The sequence below is a fragment of the Rhinolophus sinicus genome, chromosome 15 (assembly GCF_057876585.1).
Source record: "Rhinolophus sinicus isolate RSI-liver-muscle chromosome 15, RSI-T2T, whole genome shotgun sequence".
NCBI lineage: Eukaryota > Metazoa > Chordata > Mammalia > Chiroptera > Rhinolophidae > Rhinolophus > Rhinolophus sinicus.
In genome coordinates this window covers 55,904,926-55,919,251 of record NC_142515.1, presented here as the reverse complement: position 1 = coordinate 55,919,251, position 14,326 = coordinate 55,904,926, and the positions used below count along the sequence as shown (strand labels likewise).

At 48.0% G+C, this 14,326-nt stretch overlaps 1 protein-coding gene across 1 annotated transcript in view; it reads right to left on the bottom strand.

The window, feature by feature from the left end:
• Positions 1-9,912, bottom strand: part of ANXA11 (annexin A11) — a 41,750-nt gene extending 31,838 nt beyond the window's left edge. The window contains exon 1 of the mRNA XM_019749493.3: positions 9,685-9,912. The gene's annotated coding sequence lies outside the window, so the exon portion shown is untranslated. The remainder of the gene's footprint in view (positions 1-9,684) is intronic.
• Between the last annotated feature and the right edge of the window lie 4,414 nt (positions 9,913-14,326).

Genomic DNA, 14,326 nt, shown 5'->3' with positions numbered 1-14,326 from the left:
TACCAGGGAGGCCCTGATAGGCCCTCACCCAGCCCTTGGGGCCTGTTCAAACAGCTTTGGGAAAGCCCAGTCCCTTCAAACCTAGAAGACCTGACAGAGTATTTATTCCAGCTCCCAGTGGCTGAGGCACCCTGCACTGTCGATATAAGAAATGTCCAACCTGTAGAGAACTTTTATAGGAGTTTATTTGAGCCAAACTGACAACATATGGTGGGGAGCAAGATCCCAAATACTCTGGAGAATAACAACACTTTTGCAGCTTCTTTTATGGATTTAAAATTAAGGATGGAAATAAGGAAAATTACATGGAGGTGGGGGAAAGCAAAATGGGGATCAGATTACAGGATAGTCTAAAGTTATGTGATCTGGAGGGTGGTTACAGTTTAAAGGTGTGTTAACTCTAGGTGCACAGAAACAATGGACAGGGCTTCCTTAAGGCAAAGATAAACCTTTTACTAAAGAAGTGATAGGCCTGGGGTGTCCCTACCCAGGACCTTCCCGGTTAGGAATATAGGATCAGATCATCTTGTGCGGTTACTTTCCATAGAACCCTTTTTTTCATCCACAGCACTTCCTGAGGGCTGCTCTTCTAATGGTGGCGAGAGCTCCAGCCAGCCTTGCACAGGTGGAAGCTGAAAATAAATCCCCACCAGAGCTTACAGAACACACTAGAGGAAAAGATTCTCTTTCAGATCTCAGGCATGGGCTGACCCCTGTGCAGGTGGGATCCTAAGCTCTGCCAAAGTGCCACTCTCCCCACACGAGTGACACTGTGCCATGGCAAGAAAATGGAAGGTTCCCAGAGGTATATGTGCGATGGAAAAAAATTGCAGGAAATGCCTGATCGTAGCTCAGCCAAGCGAAACCTCAGCACTTTGCATCTTTAGGACTTTTGCTCAGATAGCCCCTCTACCTGGTCTGTCCTCCTGTCTCCTTTAAGCCTTCCTTAAGCCTCTGTCAACCCTGGCCTTCTTTTAAGCCAGATGGAGCCCCACCTCTTTCAGGAAGCCCACCTTATTTCTCCACCCGCAATGATTCTCCTTCCTGGAGCTTCCCAGCCCTTGGCCTAAAATGTTCTCTATGCTCTCTAGTGTTCTAATAATATTCCTATTTTTTCAATACCTATGAGCGGTACATATATTACCTCATTACATACCCCTCATTACCTTTCACAGTGTTGCTACAGGATAGGTATTGCCATCTCAAGGGAACTAAGGTTCGGAAATGATCACCAACAAGCAAGGGTTAGACACCCAACCAGTGCCAGAGCCAGAATTGCCTTTGCCGAGGCCTCCCAGGCAGAATCAGTGCCCAGGCTGTAGGACAGCTCTCTCCTCCTCCTGCCACCAGCTAGTACAGGGCTAGCACAGCGAGGTCGGCGACGCACACCGACAGGACACCAGTGGACCCTGATTCATCTCTCCCACACCCTGGGTGGCACCTGTTCTGACGGCCGCTTTTGCTAGAGCTTCTGGTACGTAGGCTCCAGGAATTCTGGGGGCAGAGGACACTAGGACATTCCCCTCCCCACCCCCATGCCAAGGCAGGACCTCAAAGGTGTAACGAGCATCCCTAACTCTAGGAAGCGGGTAGGTGGCCCTAATCTCTGCAGGGACTTTCCTCGTGGGGCTCTGCCTCACCTGAGGTGTGGGTCACGCGTGCCATTAATCCACAAAACAAGCCAGGGAGCCCCAGGGCATCACTCCACCAACCCTGACGTGTTTTCCCAGGCACTGAACAAAAACCCCACAGAAAGTGCTATAAACATTCCCCTCCCCACCCACATGCCATGAATTAAGAATAGCTGAGGCCTACATCAATCATTAGCCAAGCAGAACCTCAGACACTACCCTCCCAGGGCTGCACCTGGGGCTGCCCAGCCTGGAGAAATCTGGGCAAAACTGGCTGGGGGACTGGCAAGGAGGCAGTGTCTAGGCCCAACTGAGGGACTGAACTTGAGCAAGGAGACTCTGAAAGACACCTCTTAGAAATAAGTCAATTCCCAGTGCATTGGCATTTGGATCACACAGGAATTCTACAACGCTGGAGCTGGAAGGGGCCTTCGTGAAATCATTTGGTTCAAATGGCTCATTTTACTGAGGTGCGAGTCGAGGCCCAGAGAGCAGAGGGGCCTGCAGAGGTTCAGGACTGGCTGGGGCAGGACAAACACTAGAGCCATGTTTCTCCCCTTCCAGGCGGATGCATTAGGCCCAGGAGGCTCCCCTCCACTCAGCACACTTCAGGGCTCCACTCCACCTTCCCGCTGGAGCATGGACTTGGGAAATGAAAAGCCTGACCATCAGCCCCAGCTCAGTTCAGGGTTCAAATGGCCTCTGCCCCCAAGCTCTACCCAAACTAGTCATTTGTGTGCAATGTCTGGAGTTGAGGGAGGCAAGCTGAAGGGAGGAAGCACAGAAAGATACTCCCCATCCCAAAGTTGGGTCTTAGAGGGGCCCCCCAATCCCATGGGGCCTGTGAGATCAGGAGGTGGCTCCAAGTGGCAGAATGTGTGGCTGCCAGACCTGACTACTGGGAACAGCCTGGAAGCAGCGAGGATTCTCAGAGACGCAGCTGCAGCTTGCCAGTTTCTTCACCAGCCCACAGGATCAGAGGCCACCATGCCTTGCACTACCAGCTGGCTCTCCACTGTCACGAGGCACCATTCCCACATCCTAACCTGAGGAATACTGGTTTAGCCAATGGCAATACTGACAAGCACAGTAGTAGCATCAAATTAAGGACAGCAATGGGCGGTGTTCTAGAAACTTCTAGTTGTCCCCCTTAAACCATCTGTCACCTCTTGCTTCTATAACAGAACACTAACTGTAGCCTGGCACATGGAAGTTCCAAATAAGGACTATGTTTCGGAGCATCCCTGGCAGCCAAATAAGGGCCCTGTCGTGGAGATGAGAAAGCCAGCTGTCCTGGTCCAGGCGGGTAAGGGAAATGCCGCAAATCAGGAAGAGCAGTGCAACCTAAAATGTGGTCCTCAGACTGGCGGCATCAGCACAACTTGGGTACCTATTAGAAATGAAAATTCTCAGGCACCACCACATCCACATACCACCTACAGCAGAACCGTTAGAGGTGAGGTCCAGTCATCTAGGTTTTACCAAACTTTCCAGGTTGTTCTCATACACGTTCAAGTTTAAAAACCATAGCCCTAGAGAATGCTGGGAGCAACTTTACATACGTACATATGGAGTGTGATGCCTGGACAACTTCATGGAACAGACACTTATTAACCCTAAACTCCAATTTCTGCAGAGAGAGAGAAGCACCTCTCTTCATTCATGACTGAATTTGAACCTTAATGCAGGGGGGTGGGGATGAGGAATGATGAGAAAATTAACCAAGATAGCAGAAATCAGGAAAGAAATAACAACCAAGTAGACTAAATAATAAACAGAAAACAAGATACAAGGAGTAAAAAATCAAGAATATCCGGCACGTGAACAGTCTGAATTCTCTACCAAAGACACAAGCTACTACATTCAGTTTGCTACCATCATTGTCTTCTGACGTCCTTTCTCCCTCCCCCGCCCCAGTCACATGCTGATTGTAGGAGAAACATTTTTTTTTTTTTTAAGTGAGTAAGAAAGATTAAAAATTAAGGGTTGGGCAAAAACATATTACACAAACACAGAGAAAAACTACAAGTGGAAATAATAGCATGAGCAATATGTTGAGGACTTTCAATAATACTGCCTCAGCAGGCTGAGGGGTTTTTTCCAGCCATTTTTCAGCCATTTACCTTTATCTGGAAAAACAGAACTTGGAAAACAAGATTTAGACATCCTAGTCCCTTTAAACGGTTATGTGACTTAAAACAAGCACACAAAAGAGCATAGGACCCACGGCCAAATACATCTGATATTTGGCCATGGGTCCTTTTTGTGTACTGTTTTGTAGTATCTCTTGGGGAACAAAGTCCACCTTGCTACCACAAAATGAGGAAGGAAACATAATTGCAAGTCAGAGTGGTCTATGTCCTTGGATCTAAAGGAAGCAGAAACCACAAAGGGAGGGAAGAGGCCTGTCCCCTGGGGTTTGCAGGCAAATCTCATTCTACCCATCCCTCCAAAAAAATCTGCTTATAGGGGGAACACTGTGACAGTCAAGGAGGGGGAGCTCGAGAGCTGAGAAACAGATGGGGAAGTCCCAATTACTACATACTCCACATAAGCCTGAAGTGAAACAAAAGGGGCACGGCTGACCGGCTTCTAACTGACTGACGCCTACCTCTAAATTTCTAAGCCTTTCAGTTACTGTCATAAAACGCACTTATTTATTAGTTTTGGGACTGTAAAGGAAGGATTCTCCCAGATCCTTGGCAATCTATTCTCCTAAAACATAGATAATATGAAATTTAAGGCCAAAGACCAAAAGCACTACGTAAGCAACAAGTGACACTGGGTACAATCCACAAAGACAAGCTTGATAAACCTGCATATATCGAATATGAAGGCTGAATTCACCAAGCTAGAACAAATGTTAAGTAGAGCCTGACTGAAAAAGATTACAGTGAGAGTTTTTGATACACTTCTCAGAATCTGACAGATCAATAAGCAAGGATGGAGAGGGCAAGCTCAAGGTAACAGGAATCTCTAGTCTGTGTCCCACAGAGAATAGTCTTCTTTCATGTCCATCAAGCCTTTCAATATCGATCGTGTAGTTAGTTGGCCACAAGGAAAATCTTAATACAGCCCATTAAAAAGAGAGTTTGCTAATCACATTCTACTAATCATAACTCAATAAATATAATGGTCAACAACAAAATATGATCATGCTGCATCCCCTACGAAACTACTCATAAATTCAGGACCCCATCTTCTAAATAATCCTTAGATCAAAACTTCTCTATATAATAACTAGAAAGCAATGGAAAGGTGAACATTTCATACAAAAGTCCAGTAGCTAGAGCTATATATAAAGGAAAATGTGGAGCTTTATATGCTTTTTAAATTAAAATAAGTGACTAAAAATAAACAAACTAATTTCTATATTAAAAGTAGAGCAATAAAATATGCAAAAAGAAGGAATGACTAGAGATAAAGGTTGAAATTAATGACCAACAAACACAAAAAAAGTAGAAAGGATACAAAACATTCTCTCTCTCTATATATATTTATATATTTAAATTCCAGCAATTCCAGTTAGAATCCTCTTCATAGTATCTAGTAAAGACATATTATAAGGTCTGTAATCTGTCACTAATTTGGAAACCTTAATATCAGAAAAATGTCAACTTTTCCTTATTAATAAATACATTCAATGACATTCCAATCAGGATCCTATAGGCTGTGTACTCCAACACTGTTTTAAGTTGCAAAAATAGTCAACGGTCTCAGTACCCATCAATAAGGGAAAAGCTGAATAAATTATGGTACATCTGAACATTATACATAGAACATTCCACAGCCGCTACTGACCTGGAGAACAGTGACCCGGAGTTACTGTCCATGATAAATTAATCAAAAGCACAAGCTACATCGTGTGTTGTACAGCATATATCCATTTGGTGAAACACGCAGGTACCTGCGTCAAAGTGACATGGAAAGAGACAGAGCGGCACCCACGCGGCTAACTTCTGGGGTGGGACGGGAGAATGGGTTGAGGAAACAGAAACGCCCCTGAAGGCAGTCCTCCTCCAGCACCACCCAATCTTTCTCCTCCCCTTCAAAGTGCACATCTTCAATGCCGATCTACACCCAGCTCATCTCCTGCTACTCCCCCACCCATTCATTCCATCTGGCTCCACAAAAATAGCCACAGCTAAGGTGCCCAATTTTCTCCACGTCACTTCCCAGCCACCGCTGGCCACTCCCTCCTACTGAAGCAGGCTCACCTGGCTTCTGTGTGGGACTCTGTCTGGGTTTTCCTCCCCACCCTCAACTGCTCTTTTTCTGGATCCTTTATTGGCTCATCTTCTGTTACTCAGCTGTTCCAGGTAAATTCCTCAATCTCACCAAGCCCTTGGTATCAGATGCAACCTAGACAAAACTGTTCCTCTAGCCAGGACCCCTCCTGCCTACTTGGTATCTCCAAGCCACCTCAAACACAACATGTCTAAAACTGAATCCATGATCTCCCTCGCTCCGGACCTGTTTGTCATCCAGTGTCCCATTTCTCAGGCATGCAGAGGAACAGCCTAGGGTGGGTGGGGGTGGCCTCTGATTTTGTGCACACAACATGAGGCTAGGCAAACAGTGGGTACTCATTAATGCTGAGTTCAACAGAAACATGCCTTGTCACCCACTTCCTAAAAATAGCCATGACCTTTTTTATAGGTGGACAGAACAAACTCACATCTGCTATCACCAGCCCTCCCACATACACACCCTTTTCCCGACTTGCCACTCCTAGGGCTTAACCTGCCATCTGCTCCCTCCACCTCCCAATTATCAGCCTGTGTTTTCTTCCTCTCTCCCCTCACTCAGACTGTTCCTATCTCACTGTCCTCTACGCTAGCCTCTCCCCTCGCTCCAGGTGTAAGAGGCAGGGAACACCTGACTTCCCTCTGAACTTCGGAAGTGATCCCTCTCCCTTCGGTTCTGCTAAGGCAGTGGTCACTTCAGGAGTACAAGCCCCTGGAAGACGAGACACTAGGGGATCGCAGAGACAGGTGTCAACCACCTGCACATGACACCCCCAGCTTCAAGGTTCCTTGCAGTGACACACCCAAGATATCACCACTGTCATCACCACCCCTAATTGGTCTCAAACCCCTTTAACAAACATGTTCTCACCAGATTCTGCAAACAATCATTGGAGGTAAGCATTTCACCATCCAGAACACTGGGAGCCTAAGTGGCTACATGGCTTGTCCCAGGTCACCCAGCTCAGATGAGCTATCTCCTGACACCTTGGTTGCCCTCACCCATTAAGTGCTCACATCAGTGTAACATGGTCAGCTATGGTTCGAGTCACTGTTCAGGCTGTCCTGTTACAATCCCCCTAAATAAAACCACCATGTGACATCAGACCTTTCTTTCACAGGGTACAGGAGTCAGGGTCAGTAGGCCAAATGTGGTATGGTTTCAGTGGTTATTAGAAAGCGCCGCTGAATTTCAACAACTCCTTTTAAAAGTCCAATTTCCCACCAAGGAAACCAGTTTCTCCCTTTCCCCTCAGACCTTTCCTATCTAGAGACCACTCAAATTCCTGACGTGCTGGGGCAATGAGATCAGAGGGTGTTATAAGGGAAAAATCCAGAGAAACCTGAGTGCGCCTGCTCAGCTGTAATTATGCAGCACATCCACACACAGACTCTCCCCCACGTGCCCTCATGGGACCAAGTGTCAGGAACTGCTTCAGGCTTACCGGGAGAAGACGGCAGCTAAAAAGACAGAAGGAGAGAGAGCGCCAGAAAGGCCCTGGGACCCCTGGACATCCAGCACTCAGCACAGGTTCCGTTTCTACACTCACCCCCTGCCCACATGGGCTTCCCCCCCACCCCCCACTCCCCGTATTCTGCAGTGAATTCTCAAGAACCTATACTAACCTGTTCTGACTCAATTCTCATTCCTTTATCCCAAACTACCCATCCTCCTCCAAATCACGTGACCAAGGCATCACTAATCTATCTTGGCCTTCTAGGAACAGCCATCCAGGATGGGCCCTGTCTGTCATCCTTGGCCTGACTACACAAACGCTACATAAAGCAGTCAAAGGGCCTCCTATTTGGCGTCTCAGCCAGCTCCTACTCCCACCTCTCAGTCTGGACTCATGTCCATCTCCATGTCTAATATTTTAACAACAGGGAAAACTTACTTCCCTGGCCTGCTTCTCACTCACCTAACATCTGCTGGGCACTCACATTAGGCAAGGCCCATTCTGGGTGCTGTGAGACCAAGAGATGAGTAAGAAACAGCCCCCACCCTCCAGAGACAAAAGACAGAGCAAAGTCACGTGGCCATACAAATACTACGCCCATCGAGAAGTGGGTTAGTACCAAAGGACTGGAGGAGAGCTGCACGGGCTCAGAGTATGTCTTGTCCCTTCCTGCTGTGAACAGGCACCTGGATGGTTCCTAGGAGACTGGTGAATAATGGGCAGAAAGGGGGGAAGGAGAGCACTCCTGACGGGTGGAACAGCATGAGCTAAGACAGAGGGACGGGTCAGGAGAAGAGCAGTTCAATTTGGCTGGACCTTCGGCTGCATGAAGGGAGTGACAGCTATTATTAGTATTATAGTTGATATTCGCAGTCGTTTCCTTGCACCAGGCCTTGCTGTAAGCTTTATGTCTACTCTGGGTGACATCCACCTGGATCACACAGGCATGGTATAACAGTCACCACCTGTTCAGGTCAGTGACTGAGCTCTACAGTTATTAAATATATTAACTCATTTAATCCTCACAATTACCCTGTGAGGTAGGTATTGTTATTAAACCCATTTTAAAGATGAAGAAACCAAGACTAGTAAGAGACAAGATTAGGGAGGGATGCAGAAGCCCAAGGTTAGCACCCAACGCCAGGGCAACAAATTGCCCTAGCCTCTCTTACGGATCACCTTACATCACTGAAAGTGCCTTGAGGGAAGGGTACCTGTTAATCCTCCTGGAATTCTCAACAATTGACTGAGCAAGGAAGGAATGAGGGAACTTAATGAGAGCCAGTTAGTGGTGAGCAAGGTAACATGCCCTGCCTGTCCAGCTCCTGGACTCAGCAGGGCTCTGCCCTGCAAGCTTTTGTTCCTGTCGTGTGGGCAGGGCAGAGGCTCGCCCCTCACAGCACTAATAGTGCCCAGGTCAGGGCAGCCGGGAACAAAGTGAAGGGCGGGGAGAGAGAGCAGAGCAGCTGGCTACCTCAATACCCAGGGTCTGTCCTAAAACACCCCTCTCCACAGAAAAGTCACTGATCAGAGGGATGGGGACAGAAATACCCCAGGCAGACTGTTTCCCACTTTGGCGAGCACTGGCTCGCTTAACTTTTGCCCTCCAAAGTCTCTATGTGAGGAACTTCACAACACTCCTTTAAGACAACAGACTCGGTTTCTACCTTGTTAAGCCTTCAGGGGACATAAAAGTCCAAGAATCCATCCCTGAAACCCTCTCAAGGCTGAAGATGGGGGAAAACAGAAAGGAGATAAACTTATTGGTGAACATAGCACCCAGGATGAACCCCACATTCCCCAAATAAAGTGCCTTACAAACAAACTCCAACAGTACCAGCTACCAGGAATTTGTGTACTCCCAGTTCTGGGAAAAAGTTCCTGAAGGCAGCCTTCTCTACTAGCTCTCCTAGGTACAAGCCTTTCCCGGAAGGGCACACACACAACACTCGAGAACTCGGCTGGGTCAGAGGGGACCGGGCCACCGGCCATGGCCCACACCAGCCAGTCGCCTTCTGGTCGCAGGATCACCAAGTCCCAAGCCGGCCCAGGCCCGCTAAGTCCGACCCCGGCTGCACAGCACAACCACGTGACCCTGACCATGGGGACAGTCCCCGCTGTAGATCGAGCTGATGCAGGCCGATGCAGCCCTTCCGGGACCAACCGTCCGGGACCAGCCAGACAGCACCCCCCCGCCCCGCCCCGCGCCTTCTTGCAGTGCAACCAGGAAGCCGCAGGGCAGGGCCGGGAAGGGGCAAGGGGGGTAGTCCCAGGCCTCAGCCGCGGGGATCGCGGCGCACTGCCGCTGCCCAGTCCCGTGCCCTCGGTCGGCTGGGGACCCTCACTCACCTGGCCACTGGCCACAGGGGTAGGGGGCCGCGAGGAGCGAAAAGGGACGCGGGCAGCAGCGGCTCTCTCCGCCGGCGTTCCGGGAGCGGCGCCTTTGGTCGACGTGGAGCTCTGTCCCGTTCCGCTCTCGGGACACTCAGGGCACCGGGGACACTAGCGACCTGGGGGCGCAGCAGCCACCAGGGCAGGGCAGGAGGAGGAGCCAGCTGGGAGGAAAACCCTCGGAGCACGGCAGTCTGAACACACCCCGGGGCGGAGCGTTCGTTCCAGGGGCGTGGCCGGGGCCCCGTGGGGCGTGGCCTGAGCGCCGTCCCGCCCCCAGGTGAGAACCTTCCTGGGCCAGAAAGCCGGGAGCCGCCTCCTGGAGCTGGGTGATGGAAGCTGCTGGCCTTCCAGCGGCCAGTGGCCTGAAGCACCTTGAGGTCGGCATGGAGCCCCTTCTTCCCCATCCTTTCCGCGAAGGGCCCCGCAAGCGCCGCCCTCTCGGGGAGGGGATTCTCCAAACCCCCTCCACGCCTGTGTACCATTGTAACTCTTTAAGGTAAAGAAAATTTTCTGCATTGAAAAGGTCACCCAATAGTACAGACATGGGGTAGGAGTGGGAAGAATAGCTTTAGGGTAGAGAGCTCCGACAAACTATCTCAGCGGGTGATCAAGGTCAACACCAAGAGTAATAAAACAAGTGACAGTGTGTACCAGTGTGTTTTTCCTTCCAAGAACACATAATCCCAGTCTAATCATGAGGGGAAAAAATCCCAGTTGAGGACTATTCTGCAAAATACCTAACCAGTACACCTCAAAACCGGGGAGGTCATCAAAAACAGAAAATCTGAGACACGCTCTGTCTCAATCAAGAGAAGCCTAAGGAGATATGAACACTAAATGTATTGTAGTATCCTGGATGGGCTCCTGGTAAAAGGACATTTTATCCTGTGATAAAATATTTTTAAAAAACTTATCTATGAAAGGGCCAGCCCAGTGGCCCAGCCGGTTGGAGCTCCGTGCTCCTAACTCCGAAGGCTGCTGGTTCGATTCCCACATGGGCCAGTGGGCTCTCAACCACAAGGTTGCCAGTTCAACTCCTCCAGTCAGCAAGGGATGGTGGGCAGCGCCCCCTGCAACTAAGATTGAACACGGCACCTTGAGCTGAGCTGCTTCCTTGATGGCTCAGTTAGTTGGAGTGTGTCCTCTCAACCACAAGGTTACCAGTTCGACTCCCGCAGGGGATGGTGGGCTGCGCCCCCTGCAACTAGCAACGGGCAACTGTGATGTAGGTGATGTTGGATCTGCTGGCAGTTTCTGGGTGTGGGCCGCGATCGTGTCTCGTGAAGCCGAAGAATGGAAACACGGACCAGGGAGAGGCAAAAAATTTTAAAAAGAGGATAGTTTATTAGAGGCAGGAGAAGAGGTTGCAGCTCCAGAGCGGGAGGTGGTCCCGAATGGGGGTGCCCAGGACTGAGGCAAAAGCTCTTACTTTTATACCTTCCCTTGCCTGCTTGGGGCAAGGGAGCTATTTGAAGAAGGGAACTTGTTTGAAGAAGGGAACTGGTACCTTCTAATGAAATTTCCTCTACCAGGTTTGTTCTGCTTGCCCATCATAAAGGAATTAGCAAAGTAACCCACTCTTTATCTATCAGATCTGCTCCATTTGTCAGGCCAAAATGAATTTTGTGATTAACCTCAAGGCCTTGTTACGTTATGTCCTGGAGCGAAGGAGTGATTTCAAAACCTGAAGTTTTAGGAGATGACTGTCTTTGTTTATTCCACCAGGGACCTCCCTGTCTACCTAGGGACATGCTAACTATCCTGTATCAACTGGACCTGGAGCTGAGCTGCGCCCTCCACAACTAAGACTGAAAGGACAACAACTTGAAGCTGAACATCACCCTCCATAACTAAGATTGAAAAGACAACAACTTGACATGGAAAAAAGTCCTGGAAATACACACTGTTCCCCCAATAAAGTCCTGTTCCCTTTCCCCCAATAAAATCTTAAAAAAAAAAAAAATCATCTATGAAAGATCGTCCAGCCTAAGAGAAAGCTTATGAGTTTATTTGAGCCAAACTGATGGCAATTGCTGGGAAAGAAAATCTCAACGGATTGAGATTTTGCTCCAGAAAATGGCGGTTTTGCAATTTACTTTATATATTAGAACCAAAGAAGGAGGGTTACATGAAATCCACTGGTGGTAGAATAAGGGCGTGGGAGAAAGCAAAGGGGGGGGGGTGAAAATTGAAGGAGGAATATGTCTCTGAGTCCCCAAATGATGTAGGGAACTTTGAAGTGAGTGTGTGTGCCAGGATCGTGACCGAAGAATGGAAACACGGACCCAGGAGAGGCAAAGAGTTTTAAAAAGAGGAGAGTTTATTAAAAGCAAAGGGTCAGAGCTCCCAAGCAGGAAGGCGTCCCCAATGGGGGTGCCCAGTGACCGAGGCAAAAGCTCTTACTTTTATACCTTCCCTTGCCTGTTTGGGGAAGGGGAGCTGGAGCCTTTTAATGAAATTCATCGACCATGTTTGTTCTGCTTGCCCACCCTGAAGGGATTAGCAAAATAACCCACTCCTATCTATCAGATTTGCTCCATTTGTCAGGCCAAAAGGAATTTTACGATTAACCTCAAGGCGTTGTTACATTTTGTCTTGGAGCGAAGGAGTGATTTCAAAACCTGAAGTTTTAGGAGATGACTGTCTTTGTTTATTCCACCAGAGACCTCCCAGTCTACTTAAGGACATGCTAACTAACCTGTCTCAAAATCTCTGGGATTGTATAAAAAGTAAATTGGAGAGACAGATAGTACTTCTTTTATATTGGTGGGTACAGGATAGTTAATAGCGTTTTTACTATCACATAGAGATGGTAATTGGGACAAGAAGAACAATGAGGGATTCTGTAGTTTCCTGCCTGGAGTGGTGGGTTATGCCTTTGAGGGTCCGGAAAAGGGGATTACTTTGACACTTCCAAGGGTATGTTATCTTAGATGCAAAAAAGACAATAGGCAGGCTCACTTAACGCGTTGCATATGGATCACAAGAATCTTCACGAGGGATTTAAACCCGTGTTAAGGTAAAGATTGACCTTTGTCAAAGAAGCTACAGGCCAAGGATGTGACTACTGGCCATGACTCACTTTTTTAGTGAGGAATTTTTATGTTCAGACCATCCTGTATTGTTATCTTCGGTCTCTGAGTGTGTAGGGCCTGCCATGCTGTCCTCCCCTGAGCTTGTCGGGTTTAGTATGTGGCCCCTTTTTTTTCCGCAAACTGAAATTCATTCTTCAGTCCCTCAACACACTTTTTAGGTTGCCCCTCCAGATCTTCCTCTCTGCAACACACTCTATGTGTGTATATACATGTGTATGTGTGTGCGTGTGTGTTCATGCAGATAAATTGTTTACAAAGCTGTGTTGTATAATTCTTCTCGTTATTGTTGTGTCTACTTGCTCGCGTACCATGAAAGAATTCATGAATCAGAAATATAGAAGATTTATTAAAGTAAGGGGAGGCTCAGCTGGGCAGAGTCTGCTAAAAACTACTGCAAACTACTACATCAAGTCTTTGTTCTCAAGTTTTATGTTTTCCTATAGTTGGGGATGGGGGAAGGTGTAGTAAAACCGGTTATCACAACCTTTGCATACGTTAATGTAGATTTAAGTTGGAGCCAGGAGAGTGGATCCTATATAGATGCAAAACCTCTCCCAAGTTACAGGCTTACACTGGGCCTAAGTAAACACAAACATTGAAACTGCATTGTAAATGTATAGGAAGCAGAATCATTAAGAGGCAAAGAAAAGAAAGCTTTCAAAAAGTCCCAAGCTGTGGCAACCAGATAGCTCAGTTGGTTAGAGCGTGGTGCTCTTAACAATAAGGTTGCTGGTTCAATCCCCGCAAGGGCCACTGTGTGAGCTGCGCCCTCCACTAGATTGAAACAACTACTTAACTTGGAGTTGATGGGTCCTGGAAAAACACACAAATTAAAAAAAAAAAAAAGTTTAAAAAAATCCCAACCTAAATTACTTATTAATTTGAATTATATGAGAGATCCAAATCTCAAAAATAGAAGATTTAGTGCCACCATTATAATCCCTCTCTCTTAACAATTACTATCTTGGAGGGTCTTACAATGCAAGCTGACCTGGATCAACTCATTTCTTCCTAATGACTGCACAGTATGCGCCTTCGTGCATGTCACCATTCTTTATCACCTAGCTCCTTATGGAAAGATATTTAGGTTGTTTCCTATTTGGGGCTATTACTGAGGCCGTGCTAAGGTCTGGCTGCCTGATGCTTGAAAAAGTTAAAAGTCAAGAGACAAGGCTAATGGAAAGAAAAGCAGGTTTATTCAGAATGCCGGCGTTCTGGGAGGATGGTGACTCCTGTCCAAAGGCTACCTCCCCCTTCCTAGAACAGGCAGATGGTTTTATAGGTACACAAGAAGAATAAAAGAGGGGGAGTCCATCAGGCAGGTCTGAGGGCTGACATCCTTGCTGGGGTCTTGTGGGGACAGAGCCCCAGAGAGTAGTTTACAGGCTCTCAGCCTCACGTGAAGGGGTGCTGGCTCGGGTGGTGAAAGGCCGTCGGCTGTGGCTGATTGGCCGTCGGCTGTGGCCGGTTAGCCGATTGGCTGCTGGTATAACTGCTGCGCT